The sequence below is a fragment of the Symphodus melops genome, assembly GCF_947650265.1.
Source record: "Symphodus melops genome assembly, chromosome: 21".
Lineage (NCBI taxonomy): Eukaryota > Metazoa > Chordata > Actinopteri > Labriformes > Labridae > Symphodus > Symphodus melops.
Genome location: NC_136711.1, coordinates 16,753,542 through 16,778,077, shown reverse-complemented (window position 1 = coordinate 16,778,077; position 24,536 = coordinate 16,753,542). Strand labels below are relative to the sequence as shown.

The 24,536-nt window shown below is 38.9% G+C and overlaps 1 long non-coding RNA gene across 1 annotated transcript; it reads left to right on the top strand.

Annotated features, from left to right (window-relative positions):
- The first annotated feature begins 20,303 nt into the window (after window positions 1-20,303).
- LOC306817254 lies at window positions 20,304-21,959 on the top strand. Its single transcript, XR_013778000.1, has 3 exons — window positions 20,304-20,383; window positions 21,060-21,333; window positions 21,514-21,959. It is a non-coding gene; the product is annotated as an uncharacterized lncRNA (long non-coding RNA).
- The last annotated feature ends 2,577 nt before the right edge of the window (window positions 21,960-24,536 follow it).

Below are 24,536 nucleotides of genomic sequence, written 5' to 3'. Positions count from 1 at the left end.
TGAATTACTTTAACATTTAATAAAGAATAGCCAGGGCTTTTATTTACTTCAATCTATGAAGTTACCTTGACTTATTTGAGACTGGACTTTCTTTGTTTTTGTACAAAACTTTTGCACAGCAATGATGGGGAAGAATATAAATTGCTGATTTAAAGCAGGAAGAATATTTTCCTGGCTGCTGAATAAAATATCAATTAGAAATCATGCTTTGGGAGCGGTCAGCCTGCCACACTGAGTTTAGAGAGAGTGGGAGAACCTGTTAGACCCCATTTGCTGTAGACGTATGAAGCTGCCTAAGAATAACAGTGTGTGGTTTATTTTTAGCCTAATGCCTACCTTAATTATATGGCTTGAGAAATGGAGAGTTATCTGTATTAATTCGACCTTCATCTATAAAGCACAATGTGGGTTGTTTGTTTTACCAGGTAAAGAAGGTAAACGCTGCATGCATTCTGAAGTGCAGCTTTATTTGTTAATAGCCTCTTCAGATCACAGAAAAAGCGTCTTGTACAGACAACCAGAGGAACAAGTAAAGAATACATTACGCCACACCACCACCCCCAAACATGTAGGCACAGCTGGCCAAAGAAAAGGCACTCAGTGTGTGTTAAATTGGAAGCAGTTCTAGTTGAACTTTTATATTATGAATAGACATGTCGTAGGACCCTCACACACCAAGATCAACAGCTGTCGGTCCTTGGACCCTCCGTGAGCGGACGTCGCCGTTGTTTTTGCGATGTGTCCGCCTCCCTTGCTACCCCACGGTCCCCGTCAGCCTTTCTTTCGCCGATTCGACATGTTGAACGGGCATTGGCGGTCATTGAGAGGAATCTCTCTGATTAGCTGTTCGGAGGCTTCATTAAGCTCCAGATCTGGACACAGGTTCTGGAAAGCACCTTGAGCATGCTGTTGTAGTATCCATGCTTTCACCCAATTTAGTGTGGTTTCTCCTTACGTGTTGCTCCGCCTCTTCTGGCTGACAATGCCAGTACCATTTTCAACTTTTTTTTCCATCAAACCCTTAACCCTAAAAAAAGAGATAAATGTCATTTGTTGGTTCTACAAAGGCCAAAGTTAAAACCTTCCTCTCCTATCTCCTTCGCCTCTGAGGCGCCCAAATGACTAAGCTGAATTGAAGCACAGTGACGAGGACAACAGTGTGTACCTACTGTCATAACGCATGTCTAGATGCACTGCATAACATGGTTGTTAGTCAGCCTTCTGAAACACACGTCATTACAAACATGACAGTGTCCGGGACCTGAAGCGCAGCAGCCATCCGCAATCAAGCGACGTCCTTACAAAGCCACTTGATGCTGCAACAATAATCAGGTTGGAGCTTCGCTGTGATGGACATCTGTCATTAGCTGTCATGATTGGATACAAATGCTTCCTGGCTGTATTGTGTCAGGACAATGACAGGCCTCAGAGGTGCTCCATGATGGAGGGTCTCAGAGAGGTGTCACTGTGCGCCTCTCGACTAGTTAAAAGATAACACCTACTCACCCCACCTGCTGTACAAGGCACTCTGTGGGCTCTTTGTTATCAACGGGCTGGGAATCACACGTTGCTATAATGTCTTTGGAGCTTGTGGATGTTTAGTCTCTTAGACTTTCAGAGATGTTACACTCGAAATGTAATAGTTTAATTTCCTTATTGACCTCGCCTTTCAGTCACTGTTAGTACTAGTATGTCTATTCAGTGCTACCGCTTGAATATGGAGTCTTGAGTACTGGATACATGCCATTTTCTCTATGGGATTGTCTTTCCCAAGTTGAAGATATTTTTTAATTCTGACTGCGTTTTCATGCTGTTTTAGCGCCACAATGTTGCAGTTTCCCAACGTCATGTGATAAACTACCTCGTTTTGGTTCCTCTTCAAATCTCAGGGCCGTTTCTAGGGTCTGTTGGGGCCCTGGGAAAACATTCAATTGGCGGCCCCTACAACCAGAGTCCATTATTATTCTCACAGCAATAATAATGCACAGGGCATTAAGAGTGAGATGGGGCCCCATTAGGGAGGCTTCCTACTGTCATTACTGGCAATGTTGTGTTTTAAAGTTTGTTAGCCGTCAAGGTAACACCACTGGTAATTGTATTGTAGCCATCATGTTTGTCACACTGGGAAGTTAATATGTAAATACAGGGTTTATGGATCCAAATAGGAGCCACTTTTGAGCGTGTGAGGTCTTTAAAAGTGAAGATGTTTTTGCTTATTAAACCCCGCTGTAACTCTGAAAAGAGCAGTGGCTACACTGAGTGGTTGTTTGGCAGCACAGAAAAGGTCTCTCTCTCTCTCTCTCTCTCTCTCTCTCTCTCTCAAGGCCTTCATTAAAACAAACAAATCCACTCGTGGAGATCATAGGGAAAATGGTGTTGCTCAGATGTAAGCAGTGAACTTATAACTGACATGTCATGTTGTATTTCTAAAGATAATAATGAATTCTAAAATAAAATACATCCAGGGCTTGAAACCTTAGAGAATAGTAACCCACCCAGGTTACTGCTGTATATGAGCACTGATGAAGAGATCCACTGGATATCTTTTGAAAAAAAGGAAATGTGAAGGCAACATGTAATTTTACACTTTTAAATATTCAAGCTCATCGAGGGCGTAACGGTGGTGCAGTGGTTCACGCTGATGTCTCGCAGCAAGGAGATTCTTGTTTCAGAGCCTCTCTGGATGGAGTTTGCATTATTGTATTGTGTATTTTCATGTGTGTCTTTTTAGGCCCGTGCGTATGAGTAGCCTTTTTGCTCCCAGGTTTCCCCAACACATTTGCAATGCAGCCTCCAAAACAGAAGCATATTTGTTCTATTTCTACAAATAACAATCTGGTCTGTGTTGCTTGTTGTGAGCAACAACTTCATTGGAAATATGGTTAAACTTTTGGGCTATTTAGGAGAACTTAAAAAATTTGAGGATTTTCAGGAATTTGTTGAGTAAATATATCAAAGACGCTGGAAATTGTTTTAAGCATAAAAAAAAATACAGCATGGATCTTCTGTTAGCCTTTTCTCCCAGATTTATTTAGCTTTTGCAGAGACACCTTCTAATGGTGTCCTTGAGCCTCCAAATGCCCTTCCTTGTGTCTTTGCTGGCATGTGTCGACCCGAGCAAGTCTATGATGAGTCTAGGTAGCCTCGGGCAAGCCAAGAACACAACATAGTGAGGCTTTATTTGAAAGGATGAGACGGCAAGACAGTGTCTCAAAGGAAATCACATCCTCCTGTGAAATAAAAGATGAACAGCAAAATGCGGGACACACAGTCTGCCGCTCCCACCAGGCCGCTGAGGGACTACATCAGTGTGGCGCGGCGCTGTCTTGACCATCACTCATGTTTTGTAGAAAGTCAGAACCCCTCTCAGGATACCTGGAAGCGGCTGCCTTGTCAGTCCTGAGTTAAACAGCACATATGGACAGGGGGGGTTAACAGCCTTCATGAGTTCCAGGAGGTCGCAGGGGGACATCTGCCAACAGATGGCATTGAGCTCATGTCAGGCTAGTTATATGATGGCATAAAAAAAAAAACTAACAAGCAGTAAAGGCTTGAGGGAGGAGGGATAGGCACAAGGCAAAAAACAGTTGAGCTAAATGCCATGATGTGATCCGCATCGCTCCATGTGAGGATCAAGCTTTATTTTAAGAGGCAACCCCCTGCCCACCGCTCCCTTGATTAATGACGGCAGAGCAGCTGCTGCAGGTACAAAACGGAGGGAGTAAAGCAGGGAACGGCACTCTTATCAGCTACCCCACATAGCGGCAGACTCGATTCCTTCAACTTTGCGTCAGGTTCGTCTGGCTGGGGACCGTAGGGGTGTGCACAACCCTGCACAGTGTGTGTCATGAGCATCCACGCGCTGATCTTTCGGCGAGTGTGTCTGACAGAGACAAAGGAAGAAAGAGAGGCGTGAGTCAGAAAGTCTGCCAGCTGGAGATGAGCAAAAGGACCCTTGGGCATTTTAATCCCTAAATATGGTTGAGAAAATAATGCTTTCAATAAATACATGCAAACATATTTTCATACCTTGCGTACTTTACTCGCTGCAAAACAAATTGTTCAAAGAATAATTCTAGTGAACTCGTTTTTCAGTTTAATTTGATGATTTTTTTTACTTGTTGCCAATATGACAGTGCCTCAGTTGACGCGCCTGCTTCTGCTATAAAGCAAAGTGAAATGTATATTTATCAGCCTAGTAATGTGAATGAGATGGAGGCATATCATTTATTTTCATTTCCATTTTTCAGCCTCTGCAGGTGTCCCCTTGACCACTTTCTAATTTGTCAATTGCGGCGCATGAAAGCACTTGCAATCCTGCAAATGAAGGCTGTGATTCGCTATATTCCATTACATAGGCGACTGTGAGAGTGATATATTAACACAAAAACACCAAGATGGTGTAGGAGAAGTGGGTGCAACCACGGTGTTGTCATCTATTGGTGAGTGGACTGACATTTTAAAGCCACTAAGGCCCTCACCACCTTTTCTCTTGGCGAGCCAGAAGGGACCATATTTTGAGACGCAGATGGTCTAGCGTTTAGGTCGTGCCCCCATGTACGGAGGTTATTGTCCTCAAAGCAGGCGGCGTGCAGCTCCCACTCCCACTCAAAGTGGTTATGCCTTCAACTCTGAAAACTTTTAGTTTTTAAAGCAATTAAAAAAGTGAGTTTTCTGTAATTTAGTCCATGTATAGTTTGGGTGGCTTTAAGAAACAATCATATTTGTAAAAGGCTTGAAAATGTAATTAAGAAAAAAGGAATGCTGTAAAACTACACGCCTTTAAAGGGTCTGATCATAGACTGTTAATGTTAATAGAGTAAGCCTGAGTGATATCACCCATCTGTTACTGCAGGAGGCTCCAGAGGCTCATCGGCAGCAGACACCATGCTGTCTCACCCTAACTTTCAGTCAACCTTCACAAGCTAAGAGCTTTAGCTGAGGCGGGTTTTGAGCCTCTGAACAAACAGTTACATCGCGTCCACCTTTCAATCACATCATCAAGTATCGCTCATAAAATTTAAATGGTGTCATTTATAAAAAAAAAAGATTTCACTATTCCGCATTGGTTTTGAAGTTTTCAATTCATGCTGTCTGTGTCTGACTGGATTTTGAAAATCAGCCTCAAGTGACCATATATGGAACTGCACCTGTTTGCACTTCTTTTGACAGTGTGCCGATTGAGAAGTAACTCATTTCAATTTTGGCAAAATGAAGGAATCCACATTTTCCGTAAATCACGTGTTTTTTGTACACACACATATGGTTCACCAACATGTTTATATTGACAGACTGCTTTTGACTGACATGCTGGCGAAGCTTTTTCCCTCCCGACACTAAGCTATAAATCACTCTGAGTTATTGATGCTGAGGGTTCACACCTCTTATTGCCATTTCTTGCCCCGGGCTGCTCCTTGCTTTTATTTTATGTATTTGTTATCACCGGGCATAAATTAGTCCCTCTTTGAGTAGGTAGACAGGCTTGGCCCTGCAAACCTAAGATGAGTGTCCTCCTAAGCCACTTGTACAGATTTAGAACTCCTTGTCGAGCAAGGACATCAGAAACCGGGAGTCATATATTAATGATCCTCGCTGGAAGGAAAACAACCCTTACACTGCAGGGCAGAAAATAAACGCTTGCTCATTGTGGAGTCAGGAAACAAGCATTTTGTACCTGCTTCCAATTATACAGAGCCATATTTTGCCAATGGATTATTTATGATGAAGCTTAATTTACATGAGGTGCAGTCGGACGGGGAGAGTCTATAAATACTTCAGCAGCCTGGCAAATTATGCAGTAAAACAACCAGCAATGTCAATATTGTAAAAGTGCACATGCTGTACCGCAATCAGCTGTTTTGCCTTTGAGTGGCGAGACTGATGGCGTCCTTCGTGAGTTTCATGTGCAGAGGTAGAGTCTCACTGGCTGCTTGGGAAAGGTCAGGACTAAATTGGGACTGGGGAAACAGATCTTTCAAGGTTTAAGTATCAAATCTCAAAAGTCACTTCAGCAACCTTTATCGAGGAGAGTGATGGAGATTCTTTTGTCTGCCTAACCAAACAATGGAAAGAAAATAAAGTCACTCCTTCGCCCGATCCAAAGAAAAGAACATGGCGTGTTTTACAAGAACCACTGTTTACGTCTCGACTGTTCATATCTCTCAAGGACAAACATGAAATCTCTCTCTGTCTTTGCTTGTTGCCTTGTCTCTCTTCAATGACTTTTCTGCATTTGTATGAATATGCATGAATGTCTCAATACGGCCTTTTACCTCGATTACCCACCAATGTACTAATCCGTGGGCATAATAAACATATCAGACAGAGTCGCATGAAAACAATCTTTTTACAGAAATACATTTAACATATTCTCAATTGGACAGAGGCCTTTGGGAAATAGCAATGTAGAGAAGTCAGGGCACTCATTCATTTATCCTCTATTTATGTTCCTGCGTTTAATTGAATTTTCCGCTCTAATCCCGGCCTCATGGATATAAATCATGCCTCTCAATCAGTCAAGATAGCCAAAAGACGGCTCCTGCTACAGATGTACGAGAAGGGCGGGCAGGGGGCAAGAGGATACAGAGATTTATGTTTGCGAGGAAAAACATGACCCCGAGTCTCTCCTGCCTGTCAGCAGAGCATCTTTTCCATTACCTTGGAGATTCATAAGCGCTATATTTCAGTCAGAGGTCCTTGAACAAATTGAGGACAGACACAAAAACCTAAATAATTCTGCTGCACTTCCCTGTATTTTTCATGAAATGCCGCAATTAAAACTTATTTTTCTGAGCCACAGCAGAGTGTGAATGTTGTTAATGTGCTTCTTTTTTTTTTCTTTTTTTCTTTTTAAAGCAATGCTAAGTAAAAAAAGATGTCCTTGGGTCTTCTGACATCCATCTGAGTGAGCAGTAGGTTGGACATGTTTACCAGAAAGAACATCATCCATGAGGATAAGCAAGGCCTGTGACATCACTAACCTTGTTTATTTGAAAAAAATAATATTAAGCCTCATGTTCATTACACACAATTAAACAATCTTTTCAGGAAAGCTTTTGGCATACACATGGTTGAATGACTAGTCTTTAACTGTAAAAATTCAGTTTGTTATAAAAATAAAAAGACAAACCCATTCATCAGGCTGACTGAGTCATCTTTTTACTAATGGTTATTGGCTACAGTACAATGGGAACAAGCCTAAGCCCATCTGTTGGGTTTATGTCAGCTGTAAAACATAAGGTTATCATACTCCGGTCACCCACCTCAGGGGTAACTGCCCTTGGTGAAGTCACAAAGGAAAAATCTGCCTGTTCGAGCACACATTTTCTCAAACATCACATTATTTTTTAACTCTTTACTATTTTAATTGCGCAGATTTGGAATATAAAACAAAAATGTCAGATCCTGCATTGGTATTGGTTCAGATAAATCCACTTTTAATGAACGGGAAAAGGGTTGTTAAATGCCGAACTGTTGAATGTGTTCATATCTCTTTCTTCTGTTGGTATCTATGTAGAAATGTTATGCTGTTGTGGGCAAGGACATGATCTATAGACCTCCATGGACAAAGCCTTGGTGTAAACATGTTTCATTTATGTTATTGTTGACTGCTTAAAGATTTAAAGTCTATGTTGTCAGCCAGTTTTGATGACATGACACAGAAGCTCTATACAAACTGTGTGCTTAAGCTTCCAACTGAAGGCAAGGCTTGTTAGAGCCAACAAAACTCAGATGGCTTCAAATTCTATATAATCACTCCACCCATCAGCCCCTATATAAACACACACACATACACACAGACACATCAAGATATCCATGTGTGCCAAGCATCCAATCCGGTCTCAGTGTTCTTCAATAAAGTCCCCTCTGACAAACATGATGGAGAGCCACTCTGCCTCAGAGCGGGATACTCAGAAAACGACTTGAAGATAAAATATGGCCATCCTGGCAGTTGAGTTGCCAATCCAAATTAAAAAAGTTAGAGTGGCCAGGTTTATGCTGCCCCCTTCACTGCCACTATATTTCATGCTTTTACACCTGCTATACACTCACATATCACACACTAAGCAACAGCACCTTTTTCTATTTCCAGTAAGGGTTGCAATGCCCAATAACCTAATGAGAAGGTTCGGGTGTAAGGCCTTTAACGTCTGGATTTCAATGCTTCGTTACCTTGAGTGAAATCCAACAGTGTGCATGTTCCATCGAAAAACCTTTAGATGGGTTGGATTTCAGATACACTCGTCTATTCCCACTTCAAACTCAAATATCCCAGCCTGTCAATCAGCACATTTCAAATATGAAACTGCAAGTATCCTTCCAATATAATTCATGGATACTGTCCTCAAGCCTTTTTTTGATTGCAATTGTATGATTAAAGATCAATCGTTAGCTTATAGGTACAGCCGGGATTGATGGTCAGCTCAAACACACACATGGGACTTTCATTCAGAAGACTGAGATTAGATGCACTTGCTGATCAAACTGAAATTGTCAATGCTGACAAGTCAACTTCTTCTGAAGATAAAATGGGTCATGTTTTAGATAAATAACCCTGTAATTTACATACCATACATGCCAATATCTCTTACCACATATCAATATAGTAAATAAGCTATGTAACATTAGCATCAATATACACCCCATATTGAAATAACAATTTGGCAGCAGAAATAAGCACAGCATGGTTAGAGTTGTGATCGATCTGTCAGGAGGCGTAATGTTCTTTGATTGTTGTTAGTTTTAGTAAATCTACAAGAGTCAACATTTCCAATATGGCAGCCGCCACCGATGAGATTCCACAACAGCTCTTCAAAAACCAATGAGTGACCTAACTGAGACTTTGTACATGTATATATACATATTAATCTATATTTTAGCCTCACCTTAATGAACACACAACAAAGTATGTCATAGGTATGGTGCTAATTTTTCAGTTTGATTAGTTTTACATACCTTGTCAGTGATTTCAATTCAGCCCTTGCAATTTTTCCATTGTGTACATTAACCAAGTGTATAGTCATTTCTTCCAAAGTAACATAATCTATAGAATTGAATGAGAAAAGCTAACTCAATGATAGAAACAAAAAAGAGAGCTGGAAAACTGGCCAGTAAGGTTTGCATCCACACGAGTTATAACATGGATTTCTAATTGTCTCCCTCTTTCCAACACATTCAGGAACTACTGATGAGGTTTAATTGTGTTTTATTGTGTGATTTGAACCTGTTAGGCCATGAAGGACTAGAAGGAGGAGAGCTATGACTTCTCAGTGATGTTTTATATCCAATTATCTTTGTGATAATTGGAGGGAGGAATGGCAAACAGGCTAAATGGAGCGTTTAATATGTGGTCAAACATGGCGTGTGTTGCCTGGCTTACTAGTCAGGTTTAAGGTGTTATCTTTTTCCAAATTAATGTCAAGAAACATGTTGGCATGAAAGTAAAATCGGTATCATTACCTAACAGTATCTATTTGACAATTTATGTGATGCCATTGACGTATTCATAGATCTTCTCTATTAACTGTGATAAGGATTCATATTTTCATATTATGATAAATTATACAATTACTATGTTGGGCTCCCACTAACACTGTTTTGCAGGTGTTCAGAAAAAAAACAGTGTTTGGGTTGGTTTAAAGTGAAAATACCAGTTTTTTCTTTGTTTTTGTGTTATTAATTTGTAAGCTTATGTATGAGTATATTATTGTTCATGCTACATGAAAGCGGATACCAAGTCTTGTGATGTTGGACGAAGAGCCTAATAGTTTTCTGGATTAGGCCTCGGTCAGATGAAACATGCTCTGGACTTTCAGACAGAAGTTGATTCATTTATGGGAATTAGTCTGAATTAAAGACGTAATTGACTTATGATTTAGTTTCCTGAATGTGCCTGATGTTTCTTTATTTATGGCAATAGGTTTAGTAAAACATAGATTTAGATACAAAACTAAAAAGTTTATGGCATTGGCCAAAATAAGAGACTTAGACTGAACTTTATTGATCCTTTTGGGATGACTCCCTCAAGGAAATTTAGGAATAACATGTCATGGTTAACACAGACAGTTCTATGTTGTTGTTTTTTGTTGTTTTTTTTTTTTTGGGGGGGGGGGGGGGGGGGGGGCGGTTAAAGCTCTTTTGTGTCACTGAAAGGCAGCACTGTCGTTACTGGAAAAAAAATGCCTTGTATTCTCCAATCATTTTAATGCTGACTGAATGAAAGAAAAACAAGAATGTGTCATGTCCCTAGAAGCTTCTATGAAGAACGTTTAGCTTAAGTGTAGGAAGTGTTTAATGGTAAAATGTTCAATCATCATTCCTTTAAGCAGTCAAATGTATCAGTTAATGTCAATATTGAGCGTGAAGAAATGTCTTTTTAAAGAGAAGAAAAAGGTGTTTTTCTGCAGTGTGTTGTAAACAGCCTCCTGTAACTGCTCTGTGGCAGCAGATACAGGCATACAATATAAAAACAGTCAATCATATCCCTGATGGTCTTGGTCGCTTTTGTAGCTTATAAAATCACCTCCCTTAACATTTCAGTCTTTTTAATACCCATCTATAAACTCCTCACACAGGCTTTGACTTTGAATCTCTACGATTTAAGTCCTGGTCTATTCACAGTATGCCAAAAGACTGAGTTGTCTTCACAGCAACAACTAAGCTAAAGCTAGACATACTTTCAGATCTACCTTTAGATGTTTAACCATGTCATCAACAGAGACAAGTCATGCTACACTTTCATATTCCTACAAATGTTTGGGTTGTATTTTATATCTGTTAGGCACCTCTGCATGATAGCTGGATTTATGACGGCTTCTTTGACTTAAGGATGATCAAGGTCACATCTACATCTTTGCCACTGCTCCTATCCCCTACCTTGTTTAGATGCAGCAAAAGCTCTACAATGCAGGTATGGATTAATGTGTCTGAAAGACACATCTGTAAGGAAATGTGTGTAAATGATAATAACAAAGTGCAAGATGAAAACACAGGATGTGACTGCAAGTCTGGAAAAAATTATGAATAAAATGTTTGCCGTGAAAGGGGGGAAAAGGATTGGAGGTGAAAGATGGCGTTTAGGTAAATAAAGACAAGAATGACAAATAACGAAAGAGAAAGAGGACACAATGACATACTGTATAGTGAATAACAATCTTGGGTTAATGGGATGAAAGCAAGCCAAAGTTGTTGGCCCTCTCAAGGCCAATTCCCATGACGGAAAGTTAATAACACAGAATTTTCTCCCTCTGTTTAATTTCCAAATGAGTTTCAGTTTAATGAAACACAAGGACCAAAATGTAATAAAACAAAAAAACAAACATTTTTTTCACGCATAAAAGGCAATAACCAGAGAAAATAAGTGTTTTAAATTAAGCCGAGGTTCGGAAACAACTCTCTGCTGAACAGTTCCTTGCATGACAATCAGATGACAATAAACACAAGAGACTGCACTCAGCTATAGCAATCCCACTTCATTACTTTTTATATAAAGTGTACTGACATTGTGATATGTGGAATTAAAAAAGACATTTCCCTTAGGCTCCATTTTAAGAAACTAATTAGCTGAATATCATATTGAAAGATTGTGTGCGTGTTTTGAAGGTGTAATCGTGAAGAATGTAGCAGAAAGGTTTAAGCTTAATGAACAAAAAAAACACTTGTTGACAGAATGCAGCCTGATGTTTACTTTAGATTTAGCTGTTGTGGAAAGGGCTGAAGACTGTCAGTGAATAAAGAAGGTCTCTAATGCACCGATAACGCGTCTCAAAAACATTCTCAGCTACTGAGAGCGTTGGCTAGTTAGCAGCTACAAGCTAGGCTAAAGCCAGAAACCAGCTGCATTTAAGACCTTTGATTCAAAAATGACTCAAAGGTTCAAAAGATGCTAAACGTTCACCGATTCACGTTCATGTTATTATATGAAATCTATATATTTAGGTAAAAATGTTTTACATTCGTGAATTTAGACGTAATAAAACCATATAAGAGTTTTCCAGTAACTGCAGTGCACTCGACCTACACATCGGTTATTTAAAACCTTTAAAGTGTACAGTGAAAATGTCCTTCAAAGTCCAGTTAAATTTCCTTTTGTGGTTTTTCAAATGAAAGGGGGATGGGCTCCAAAAATGGTGATCAGAATAAGTTCAAATTGACCTGCTCCTCAGAATTTGAGGTAAAAATTGATTGAAACAACAATGGACGAAGTCCTTCACCTGCTTTTTGTAAAGTGTCTTGAGATAACATTTGTTACACATTGACACTTTACAAATAAGAATGATGTATTTAAATAATGTTAAAGGATTATAAAATGTTACATTTCAGGTCATGGATGTCACATTTTGTTCTCAAATTAGCCACAGCAAATAACTAATGAAGCATACATTTAATGTGATTTCAAATCATATTAAACGGATATTTTTTAGGACTCAATAAGGACAACATCGAAGCAGAACCCTGTATCCAATTCTGACACTTTGACAGACAAGTGCTGATGGAATCCAGTCACACTTTGGTAAAGTGTGATTCTTTAGAGAACTGCAAACCAGATTCCAGACAGTTTCTTGTCATCTTGTGTGGTGTTCAATGTTCAAAAAGTGAAGGTGACAGGTGCACCATCACCCAGAATAATGCACTGTCAAGGGTAGCGTATCCTTCCTTCATCTAATTCTTTCCTCTTTTTTTTTTTTTAACATTTCAGCTTAACATTTTCTACCAATGCTTGCTGAGGATATACTTCTACAGCCTTGGATCTGGTGCTTTCTAAAACGTTTCATGTGGCTGTGTACAATAACAGCTGACAGAGTGCATCGTGGGATCTGCGCTGGTTGCCTGAGCTCGTGCTCTGATGAGATGGACTGCTTGTCATGTTTCTGCCAGATTCTGAGAGATACTGCTTGCTTGGGTAATCGAGCAATTGAACACACAGAAGAAAAATTGAAGAAGGGAAAATGCAAATGCCAAATCATGTCCTGCTGCCAAACACAGCACTGATTATAGCAAGTGGTACTGATACACATGAGCTGCCCAGAACACAGTTGGCATACAAGTTTTTCTGCTTCTTTTTTTTCGTTTGTTTTTTTTACTTTGTTTCCATTCTTGTTCTCGTTCAAACCAATTACTTCCATTTAAAAATGTAAATGTTGGTCTGCTATCTTGTTGTGTAAGCAGGTTTTTTTTAAATTAGGTCTTATTAGGACGTGTGGAAGAGGAAAATTATTTTATTTTATTTTATTTCCTAAAGTGGATTTAGGGTTTGGCTTACATTGATTAACCTGGGTCTCTTGTTGTTGTTTTTTGCTCTTTCGTGAAATTTTTGGTCAATAAATCCACCACTTTTCACTTTTTCACAAAGAATCTACAAGTTGATTAATAGAATATCCCCATTATAGTTGCTAATAAACCTTGTTTGCGTTTGACCATTTAACAGAAGCAGTTAAGAACTGAAATGCACATGTTGTTACTCGAACATGACACACATCAGGATAAATGAATAAAACCAGAGATTAATGTTGATATTTGTTCCACTTAATATGAGCTTTTAGCAAGAAGCCACGAGCTCTGAAGGTGCAAATGACTGGTTATGATTAAAGTTTTCTTTTCCTAATTACTGCTTCTCCATGTGCATTGATTAGTTAGTCACAATCATTTAACAATGTTTGGTTACTAAGCTACAGAACATTAAATCGGGCATGTGTCATGTTAACATCCAACCCCCCTTTCCCTTTGTTCCCATCACTGAAATCTCAGCATGTGCATGTCTTAAGAACAGCAAAACAGATTCTTATTGTCTCTACCCATTCAGTCCTTGCTGTCCATATGAATTACTATCTCCTTAATCAATACAGAACACGAGTGTTTGCCTTATTGTCCTCTCTATTGTTTTTGTGGATCAAGCAGGATTCAATTTAGCACTTTGCCATTAACAATACAAGCTTTACTTTAGAACAAGAGCCTGTGTCCACAGACAACGCTTTTTGAGCTGGCAGTACAAATAACCTCAGAGTGGTTCTCACCAGTGCTCATTGTTGCTCTGTGAAAAAAAATGTTCTTCCGATTCTCTCTGTAATGACCGTTAGGTGTGTTTTAGATAGATTTGTGTTCTCAGTGTTGGCTTTAATTCAAGGAAATGACACCGAAGACGTGACAATGATGTAAATGAAATGTGTCCTGGCATCAGCAGCAGCTCGAGACCTGGGAATTGTACACTCGAAAAGAGGAGTCGGGCTAGTGTCTCCTCAGCTGTTTTTGTTGTCAAAGCTGATAACTGAAGTCCCGCCCCTCTCGATTTTGATTTGTCAATGAGGGAGAAGGGACATTGACAAGCGCAGCACATTTCCAAAAGTTCAACTACCTTCAACAGAAAGCGTCCTGACTGCAGTGATAAAAAAAAACAGCTGCCACCACCAAGGGCATTTTAGCTCTATAAATGCTGAGCTATATTGGTTTTGTATTAGAAATGATAGCTGCCAGTGCAAAAGATCAAACGATGCCGTCTGTAGACACAGTCCCTAATCCAAGCATTTCCATGAGTCATCCCCCGACCCTGCAACCCAACCTTTCCTGTCTTTTTTTTTAGCTGTCCAATCAGACAGAAGGTTTGAGTAGTCAAAAGACAGAAAATACAAAATACAAACTCAAGTCCATTTGCCATTTTACTTATGAGCAACAACAGCAAATACAACCATTAGGGACGAGATTGATGGTTTCTTAATGGTTACTTTAAATGCCTGAATATGAACGAAGGGGTAAGTGTCAGACAGTGATTAACTTCATACCGTCTAAACAGCCTTTATCTACATTTGACAAGGAAACGATTCACGATAACTGACACATTTCACTGTCAGACAGCCCCCCCCCCCCAAACATTACTTACAAGTGCTGTGGACAAAATCAGCAAAGGGATAGGAGATACTGCTCTGTCCACAGTGGAGCCACGATCAACACAATTCTTCCCAGGAGCTTTAAGGTTGCTGTAAACGGTCATTTGGAGAAGGTTTTTAGTCACATTATCTTCTGCAAGAAAATACAGATCAAAACTCATATCTTTATATTGTTTAGCATAATGGAGATATTATTTTCTATAAAGAAATGATAAAATGATTAATAAAAAGTAATTCTGAGTCAAATCCACATCTGCATGTGGACATGAAAAATGACTTTAATATAAACTAAAGTAGGCAAACTGGTAGCTCTACAAGACATTACTTTAATGTCACATAAACAATATTGATACAAATGATATTGTCTTACCCAATATTTTTGAAAATAAATTGATATCTTAAAAACTCGATGTACCCTATCTCCTCCTGGTAATAAGTTTTTATTTTTTATTTAAAGTTGTTTTGGTTGACAAAATTGTGAGAAAAGAAAAGACGATTGGAAATAACTGGAAAACACTGAATCCATGTTGTCACAGTGTATTGTTGGTCTACTTAGCACAATAGCAAGACCTCCGAGGGAAGAATAACCATTATTATACGTGTGATTATTTCAGAATCATTCACAAAAGGAGAAAAAAAAACACTTAGATACACAAACACAACAACACACACATCTGTACTTTAAGTTTGCTTTTTCTTCCTATTCACCAACTTATATTCATTGTTGCGACAGAGATAATAAACGTCCGTGCTTTTTCTTTTTTTTTTTTTTTAAAAAGGAGATCACTGAGTAATTCTGATTATTAATTGAATGCGGTCCTTTGAAAATATTCAAATTGTTTGTGCTTTAATTGCAGTCCTAAATTGCTTTTCTCTATTCATCATTGTTCATCGCGTAATGAAATGTGCTGTCGAATCAATTAATTATTCTCCATAATTATTTATAAAAACTTGATTGCATATTTCACGGCTTCATTGTCTACACACTTTCTGAACATGTTCCATCACACAGCTGGGAGATATATTAGTTATTGGCTATTAAATGACAATACAACTGTGTGGAGAGGAATTAATTGAAAGAATTATGCATGATGAGATGCTGAAATTTCATTTCACATCAGGCATCAGTTAAGACTATCAATCTTTTCATTTGTCCGTCCAGCCCTCCATGAAAAGAAACACAACAAACCAGTAACACAGTGACTTAAAGCTGCTGTGAGGATTCTCTTTTTTCTGCTTGTGAAACTGAGTAAAATGAATTCTGATGCCTCTCATGAACCATGCAAAACCATCAGTGACAAGAATGATCCTTTTGATATAGTAATGTTAAGTACCTGCAACGACTCGAAGGTGTCAAACACAATGAGAAACAGCCTTTCTTAGATTTTTTAACAGTAAGAGAACACAGTGAGAGACATCACTGACCATACACGTCTACATAGTCCATAGCTTAAAGTGTTCAGCAGGCTGAATGTGAAATATGATCTCATTTCTAATGTTTAATTTAGCTACATGACATGCAGCTCAGCTCCTCCTGAGAGCCGACACAAGCTAACCAGTGACAGGGTTTCTGTACTGAATGAAGCAGTAAAGTGGTTCACACATAACTCGAGTACTTTGAACTTCACCAGTCACGTGACCGAAACGCGCCTCGCTAAAGTGGTTCGACAAACTTGATTCATGAGCTACCGCACATGTGTCGGAGCCTCGGGTGTCAGAGGACCATCACTAGTTTATACTGTACATCTTCAAGGATGTGACATCTTTAAGTCAAAACCAAAACCAATCAGATGTGCAAGCTTTTTATCGAGTTAGTTCATTGCTTTGTTTCGCTGTATGAACGTTTTCTTAACTTTAAAGATCAGAGAAGCTGTTTCTCTCTTTCTTTTTATTTAAAGGGACAGTGCATATTAATGAACATATAAATGTAAATATGCCAGAATTAGCCAACGGCTACTTTCCATCTGCAGTCCCTGGCAGGTCAGAAGAAATAACACATTACATTACAATAACAACAACACAATAAGAAATACAAAAAAGATTTACAACACAATAGAAGAACTGGACAACTGACACATACCAATGACGGTAGCAAAGAACACTGAGAAGACACATAAAAGCTTCCATTTAAAATGAGTGCTGACAGATCTGGTTTCTTTTCAGCCACTTTTTCAGATTGACTTTAAAGGTGCCGTCTCATTCCTGACTTCAGTACAGTTTACACAAACTGTGAAGGTCTGTGAGTAATAGTGCAGCAAATATTTTTGATGCACATGCAGTTGTTTTGCCTTTTCGCAGCGAGTTTGTGTTTTTGCAGTGCTTTTGTGTCTTTGCATTTGTTTTGGAGTTTACGTTTGCTTTTAAACGTGCAGCATTTCTGATAAGCTGCACGTTTTTCTTAATAATTGTCATTTCATCAGTTGCCGAGTGTTTGACCCCTACCGACCACCGTAACATAGACGTTTGAAGATGCCTTAAGCGCCATGATATCGACTCTTTGACAGGATGATCTGAATCAAATCAAATGGTGAGAACAGTGAAGATACACAGCCCAGTTCCTCAGAACATTTGACATCTTAACCTTTGACCCTAAATACATTCATTAGGAATTGTTTATTGTTTGGCGTTACTGAGAGCGATATAAGCCTCTTAAAACATATTCTTAAGGGCCTCTTTGGGGATTTACAACTGCATTTCTTGTTTCAGGAAAAACACAGAAATGTTGGTTGATCCTCCTGTTAGGCTGCATTTTTGTCGTGTAGAATCATGTTACCCAGAGTGTCTTCGGGACAGTGTCTCTTTGCAAACCTCGCTACTACTTTGAAAAGTTGTTGTCATTGTTTTTGACTCAATAGTTTCAGTTTTAATTAGCCGTTTATTTTTGGCCACATTAATGCATGCCAGTAAATGTAGCTCCCTTGAAAGCTGAGGTGTAATCCAAAAGCACTGCTGCTGAATACAGATATCTATTAATTGATGTGTTTCTCGAGAGATCACAATTAAAAAAAAAAGATATTAAAGTGTTGACAGCTGTGTTTACACGGGGAAGATATGAGCAGGTTTTGAAAATGCTTTCTCATAGAAGCGTCTTTGAGCCCTTATAAGAACAAACTGTCAATCGTCTTTGGAGGACCGAGAATTACAATCCTTTATTTCCTTTTTTTTTTTTTAAGTCTGAAACTTTTTGTTGATGTTTGTATGTTTATGTTTATCCTCTAAGCTCAGCGAAATTTGAATAGCTTGTGAGTGAACATTTTCTTCAGAGCAGTCCACTCGTCGAACTAGTTTAACCTGAATACACACCTGCTCCGATTACATGACTGAGGCTGACACTCTGTTCAGAACATTTTGAGCGTCTGTGACGGAACAAGTGTGAAGTACTGCTTCTCTTTAAGTAAAAGACTACTCCATAAAAAGAAGAGATTCAAACCGACAGAGAGGTGACTGAAAGGAAAAAGGTATGACCCATTAATCTTACTTATTTTATTCTCCCAATGACTGTCTATCACTTCCTTTCCAAGTCGTTTTTCTATGCCAAAGGGCCTAATGAAATTTCATTACTTATGATTGAAAACCAATGCAGTTTTTAAAACAGAATGAGATTGAAAGGTGCGCCCAAAAAAGCCAGTGTTCCCTCCAGATGCCAGCAATCTAATTTACTGTCGATGGTTATAAATGTGGAGCCACCAGATGGCAAAAATAAGACATTATTTCACCATCAGGGTTATCACTTAATATCTGATAATGTCTGAAGGGAGTGATTGTATCTGACAGTTATAACAGAGAAGAGGGGAGGGGGGGGCTCAGATCCTGGCATGAGGAATGATCATTGCTGTAGAAGAATCGTTAATCTGTCAAATCAACATGACTTCACTCAGTAAAGCGCTCATAAAGGGACTAAAGTTTAGACTGCAGCGTTAAGGAGTCACTTCGGTGGAACATGATTTCTCTTTAATGAAACTTAGCAGTTGTACATTCTAACATGTTCGTTGCTGTTTGGCTGAAAGGACTGAAAGATATTCACATGTATTTGAAAGCAGACATTGTATTCACACTTCGACAGAGTTTAACCCAATGTGGTGTTAATCTAATTATATTGGCTGTTCAATACAAGGCCTAGAGTTTGTGTTTCTTTTTTTTTCTTTTTTTCAGTTTAGTCTCACACCAACATATGTGAACTTACATGTTTTACTTGGAGAAATATTGTGTTCAATAGTTTTCAATAAGCAGGACAGTCAGCCAGAGATTCACACAAGTATATCAACTACTTCCTCAATGTTTCAAGTCCCAACACTGCCTTTATTATCATTTCACACAAGTCAGACTTAGTTTGGTACTAGTGAGCTAAAGTAGGTACAGTAACAGTACACACTGATTTTGACATTCATGCTCTAATCAGAGTTGTTTTCTCTTTAAATTTAAATATTTTATCCAACTTTTTATTTTATTTCAAAATTCAGCAAACACAACAGCGTTGTTGTTGTACAATAATGTGTCCACAGCTCCATAATAAGTGAGCACAATATAGGAACCAAAATGACAGTTAAAAGTACAGTATGTAACATTGCACGCTAATGTTTACATTAGAATATCTAACTGATATTAAAATGGAGTAAACCCATGTAATTTACATTTTTTAGATCAGTACTTAAATCACATCAAATATTTCCAAGGGTTATTAAAGCCGTTACGTTAAAGACGCTGCATAAGCTAGCGCTAGCTGCTACCAAAAGCTACTGTTCTGTCACTATTGTACTGCTTTGATTAAAAAAAAACCCGGCTTGTCAGTACATGTATTTTATATTCTCAGTTTGGTTTTGTTTGTTTTGATTCAACACAGAGTTTGTTTGTTTTTACTCCCAGGATACACCGCAAATCCTTGACATCATCTAGTGGAGCCCCCTTGTGGAGAATTTTACATACTGTATGTTTAACTAACCTCAGAAGTCGATTTGTATCATTACAATGAACCAATGGTATGACATGTAAAGTATAAGCAAAAAAAGTCATCTTCATAGCTGAAGAGCATCAGAGAAACACTCCTTATCCTATGGAGGGTCCTACCTTATAGCCAACCTGCATGTAGCCTATAAGGCCTTGAATTATTATTTTTATTGTCATTAAATCTGTAAATTATTTTCTCTATTAATCAATAGATATAGAAAGTGTGGTATAGAAAGTGTCATAAGACATTGTGAAATGTTGTTCAGTGTTTTTCCAATAATAAGAGGAAATTCCTTCAAAAGCCTCGCTTTGTCCAAAACTCAAAGAAACTCTGTTACGATCTTCGATATGTAAACAAACTTGATAAGAATTCCATGGAGGTCTCAATGGCGACCTCTGGTGGACAGATATGTCACATCATGTTCACTGTCCTGCTGGATTGATTATTGTAGGCAGGTGTGCTTGCACTCTCAGGTGTATCTGCAGCCACCATTTAAACCTCACACACACTTTCATATTTCTCAACTATGCCACTAGCTCTGCCATGGAGCCCTGAACGTGTGAGATATGACGTTTGTCTGCTTTTTCTATTAATTATTAATTTGATACTGATAATAATTTGTTGGTGTTCAGATTAGATTACTAATCTGAGATGTTTGTCGATACAGAAACCGTGGCAATGGTGACGTGTAACTTCCTGCCATGCTGAATTAGCTGATTAGCTGAATAGTGCCATAAAAAGTGAAGTGCACACATGCTGTTGAAAATGAAAGTGAATTTGTAATCCAGATCATTGATTAAATACTGAGTGACATAATGTTTGAGGTAATTGTGTTACAGCATGCTCTCATAGGTTTCCAACTACTAACTATCTACTTAACACAAGTGTCTAAGGCAGGAATGTTACCTGGGAAGTTGCAAACATTCCTAAAACAGAAGTAAGCTGTGTTTGATGAATAAATAAAACACACCCAGGAAAGTAAAGATCAGAACGGATGAATCACAACATTCACTGACACAGCAGGAGCGGCCAAGTCTCACCAAAACAAAATCACAGCATCAAGACATTGGTGACTGGGTGTTATTGTTGTATACACAGTCTGTATTGTGACGCCATTGTGTTAGATTCAGCAAACCATGCTGCTCAAGTTTCTTGCTGTGAAATGTAGCTCAAATCTGGCATGTATACCATAAAATGTTTACTTTTTTTTTTTTTTTTTTTTTTTCATTCCACAGATCTGATCTCTCTGACCTCCATCCTGCTTTTTGTCAAAACGCCCAGGTAACATGGGAAAAGGTGAGAGCGAGGAGTGGGATGAAAAGCACCCTGACACGGTACAGAGTCAGCCTCGAAGACACGAAGAGGAGACGAGAAGTGGGAGCTCAGAGAGCAAGTGTCCCACGTGCTGCCTGAAGACGAGGGACTGTCTGATGAGCGGGGAGTGTGGCCGCTGCCTTCAGATCGCCAGCGTCGTCTCCTTCTGTGGGATGTGCATCCGCATGTGGATGTGTAAGTCTCACAAGCTGTCAGCTCAAATTCTAACACTGATGGCTTTTTCCATTGTGTTATTATATTTCTAAATAATGATCTGTTTAGTATGGTGTGAATGTATCTCATTATACTGAGAGACCCATTTTTGTGACTTGAGTACTAATTTTTTGAATTCTTTTTTTCCTTTTCCAACTATAGAACCAAACCCTGGATTTTAAGAACGGCTTTTACAAGCTGCTGTGATTCTTGGCGCACTCCACCAATTTTCATGTGTGCATGTTTTTATTCAGGTTTAGCCCCTGAAGTTCTCTTCCTATCTTTATGTATTTAAGAAATACAAATGAACTGTCTGTATTTTGTACATAAAACTACCCAGGTCAATAATTATGCAAGAATATAACTTTTATCAAGAGTATTTAATCAGACTAGATGTGTTGTAAAAAATAGTGTATGTTAAGAAGTGTAAAATGATGTAATAAACAGAGATTTTACATAAATAAAGAAATGGATTTGATCATGTCTGAAAGTATTATAAATGCTGTGTATCACACACAGGCACTCATTAATTGTTGGGTCAGTGGTTACCAAAGTGAGAGTTGAGACCCCCTGGGGGGCATTATGTAAATAATTGACATCTTTTGGTTGTCAATGCCATGTTCCAAGGAAGAAGTTGCATATTTACTACTTTGTTGTTTTCTTTAAGTGTAGTTGCTTATTTGGGCTTTCTTTGCTCTTTGTATGAACTCCTCCTGATTCTCTCCTCAAAGCGAAACACAAAGTTTAGTGTCTACAATCCCGTTTCCATGATTACCACGTGTGCCCGATCCGGCACATCTTACGCGGAAACGGACAGCTACACCTGACAGAGTGACAATGCCCGGATATAGAGAAAATATGAAGAGTGGGAGAAAGAAATGAGCCAGAACGCTCATGTTTTCTAGCACAATGTAAAGTAAATAACTTTGTTCGCTATTACCGAATAGTAAATATAGTTAGACCAACAACTATAGCCTATAGCAAGTTATCCAGCCGTGCCAATCTCCCAAAAATCAAGATTTACATGAACGTGTCAGTTGACAGCCGGGGCATTCATTCCTGTGATAGTTCACCAAGTTCGTAAAGGTGAAGAAACTTTGACTACGGTTCAAAAGCAGAGATGATTAAGAGTAGAAATGTAAATAACATTTGAACTTAATGCATGCTTTCATATATAACGGCAAAAAAAGTGACACAAAATGATTAAGTAGCCTATATGTTTGTGAAAACCTTGATTTTGATTTGGGCATGGCTGAGTAGAACCGCCTAGAAGAGCTTAGTCGCTTGTTTTGGGCTAATTTCCATAGACCTGGTTGCTTGTTTCTTTCAACATTGCATATTGGTAGAAAGAGAAAATTATGCTAATAAATCACAGTAGGTGGCAGTAATGCAACGATTACAGATGTCAACCGCCAGAAGATGCCAAAGAAGAAGAAAAAGCAGCAGCAGCATTTTTGCTTCTGTCTTCAGTGTTTCCGCCCTTCCAGGTAGGTATACTGTTTAAAAGTGAATACAACTAAGTTCAGATGTTTTGTAAGTTCCCAGGAACATGTTGACTGTTTGCTGAGTAGTTTGGGTTGTTGAACGGTTTGAGTGTGAATGTGGTTTCTGTTTTGTGTTTATGCTCGAGACTAATTAGAACAGTCTGTGCTGAGAGAGCCTTCACATCAGGCTTATGTTTGTCAGTTGAATACTTGCAGTAACTTGATACAGTTTAAAGAAGGATTACACTGCATGTCTATTTGAGTGTATTATTGTGTAAAATGAAAATGTAATGTGTGTTTCTCCCTTTACAGGGGTGTAACATCTCAACTCTATGGTGTGTCTGCAGACACTGTTTAAGTCACACAGACTTTTTCAGCTCTCCATCCACTCTGACACACAGCACTGAACATGTAAGAAATGTCTGTTTATTCATCAAGACTGAAACCAATTTGAGTTAAGTATTAATTTGATACTGATAAGAATTGTTTGGTGATTAGATTATATTACTGACCTGAGATCAGTTTGTTGATACAGAAACCATGGATTTGGATGGGACATAAATCCTTAAAAACTGCAAACTCTCCTCTCTTTAATTCGGGAGTCTGAGGCGTTCATCCCATTCCTATATTCCTTTTAATGATGTATTTTGCATTCTTTCCTTAAGCTCTGTTTTAATGTTTTTCTGTTTTTATGTCTGTAAAGCACTGTGAATTGCCTTGTGTCTGAACGGTGCTATATAAATAAACTTGCCTTGCCATAAACCTGAAAAGTTTTTATGAAACAGAAACTTGGAATGTATCACGATTTATCAGTTAATCAAATAATCTTTGAAGATGTGCCTTCAAAACATATATTCAGAGTTTAAATTTGGATCATTTGGCATCCTGTACACATTCAGAATGTGTAGCAGTTTATAGTGATCTTGTTTGTGACGTTTAACTGCCCGCCGGGATTTTTCTCAAAAATGCCACAAAAAATAAAATGCACACACGCTGTGCAAAATAGAGTAAACTTATCATTCAAATCATCAGTTAAATACTGAGGGACATGAAGTTTTAGTATGCTAATTGTTCTCATGGGTTTCCAAATGTTATCTGCTTTAAGTGTCTGAGGCAGGAATGTTACCTGGGAAGTTGCAAACATTCCTAAAACTGAAGTAAGCTGTAATTTATGAATAAATAAAACACTCCCTGGAAAGTAAAGATCAGAACGGATGAATCTCAGCATTCACTGACACAGCAGGAGCAGTCAAGTCTCACCAAAAAAACAAAATCACAGCATCAAGACATTGGTGACTGGGTGTTATTGTTGTAGGTACAGTCTGTATTGTGAAGCCATAGAGTGTTGGATTCAGCATACAATGCTGCTCAAGTTCCCTGCTGTGAAATGTAGCTCATGTAAACCGTACAACATTTACCATCCTGCCGTTTTTTCAACCACAGATCAAATCCCTCTGACCTCCATCCATTCCATCCATTATATTCCCAGGGCAACATGGAACAAGGTGAGAGCGAGGGGTGGGATGAAAAGCACCCTGACACGGTCCAAAGTCAGCCTTTAAAACACGAAGAGGAGACAAGAAGTGCGAGCTCAGAGAGGGGGGAGGGTCAGGGGAGCGGGGGGTGCGGGGGGTGCGGGGGGTGCGGGGGGTGCGGGGGGTGCGGTGGGACGTGCCTGTGCATTGAGATGTGTTTATGCTG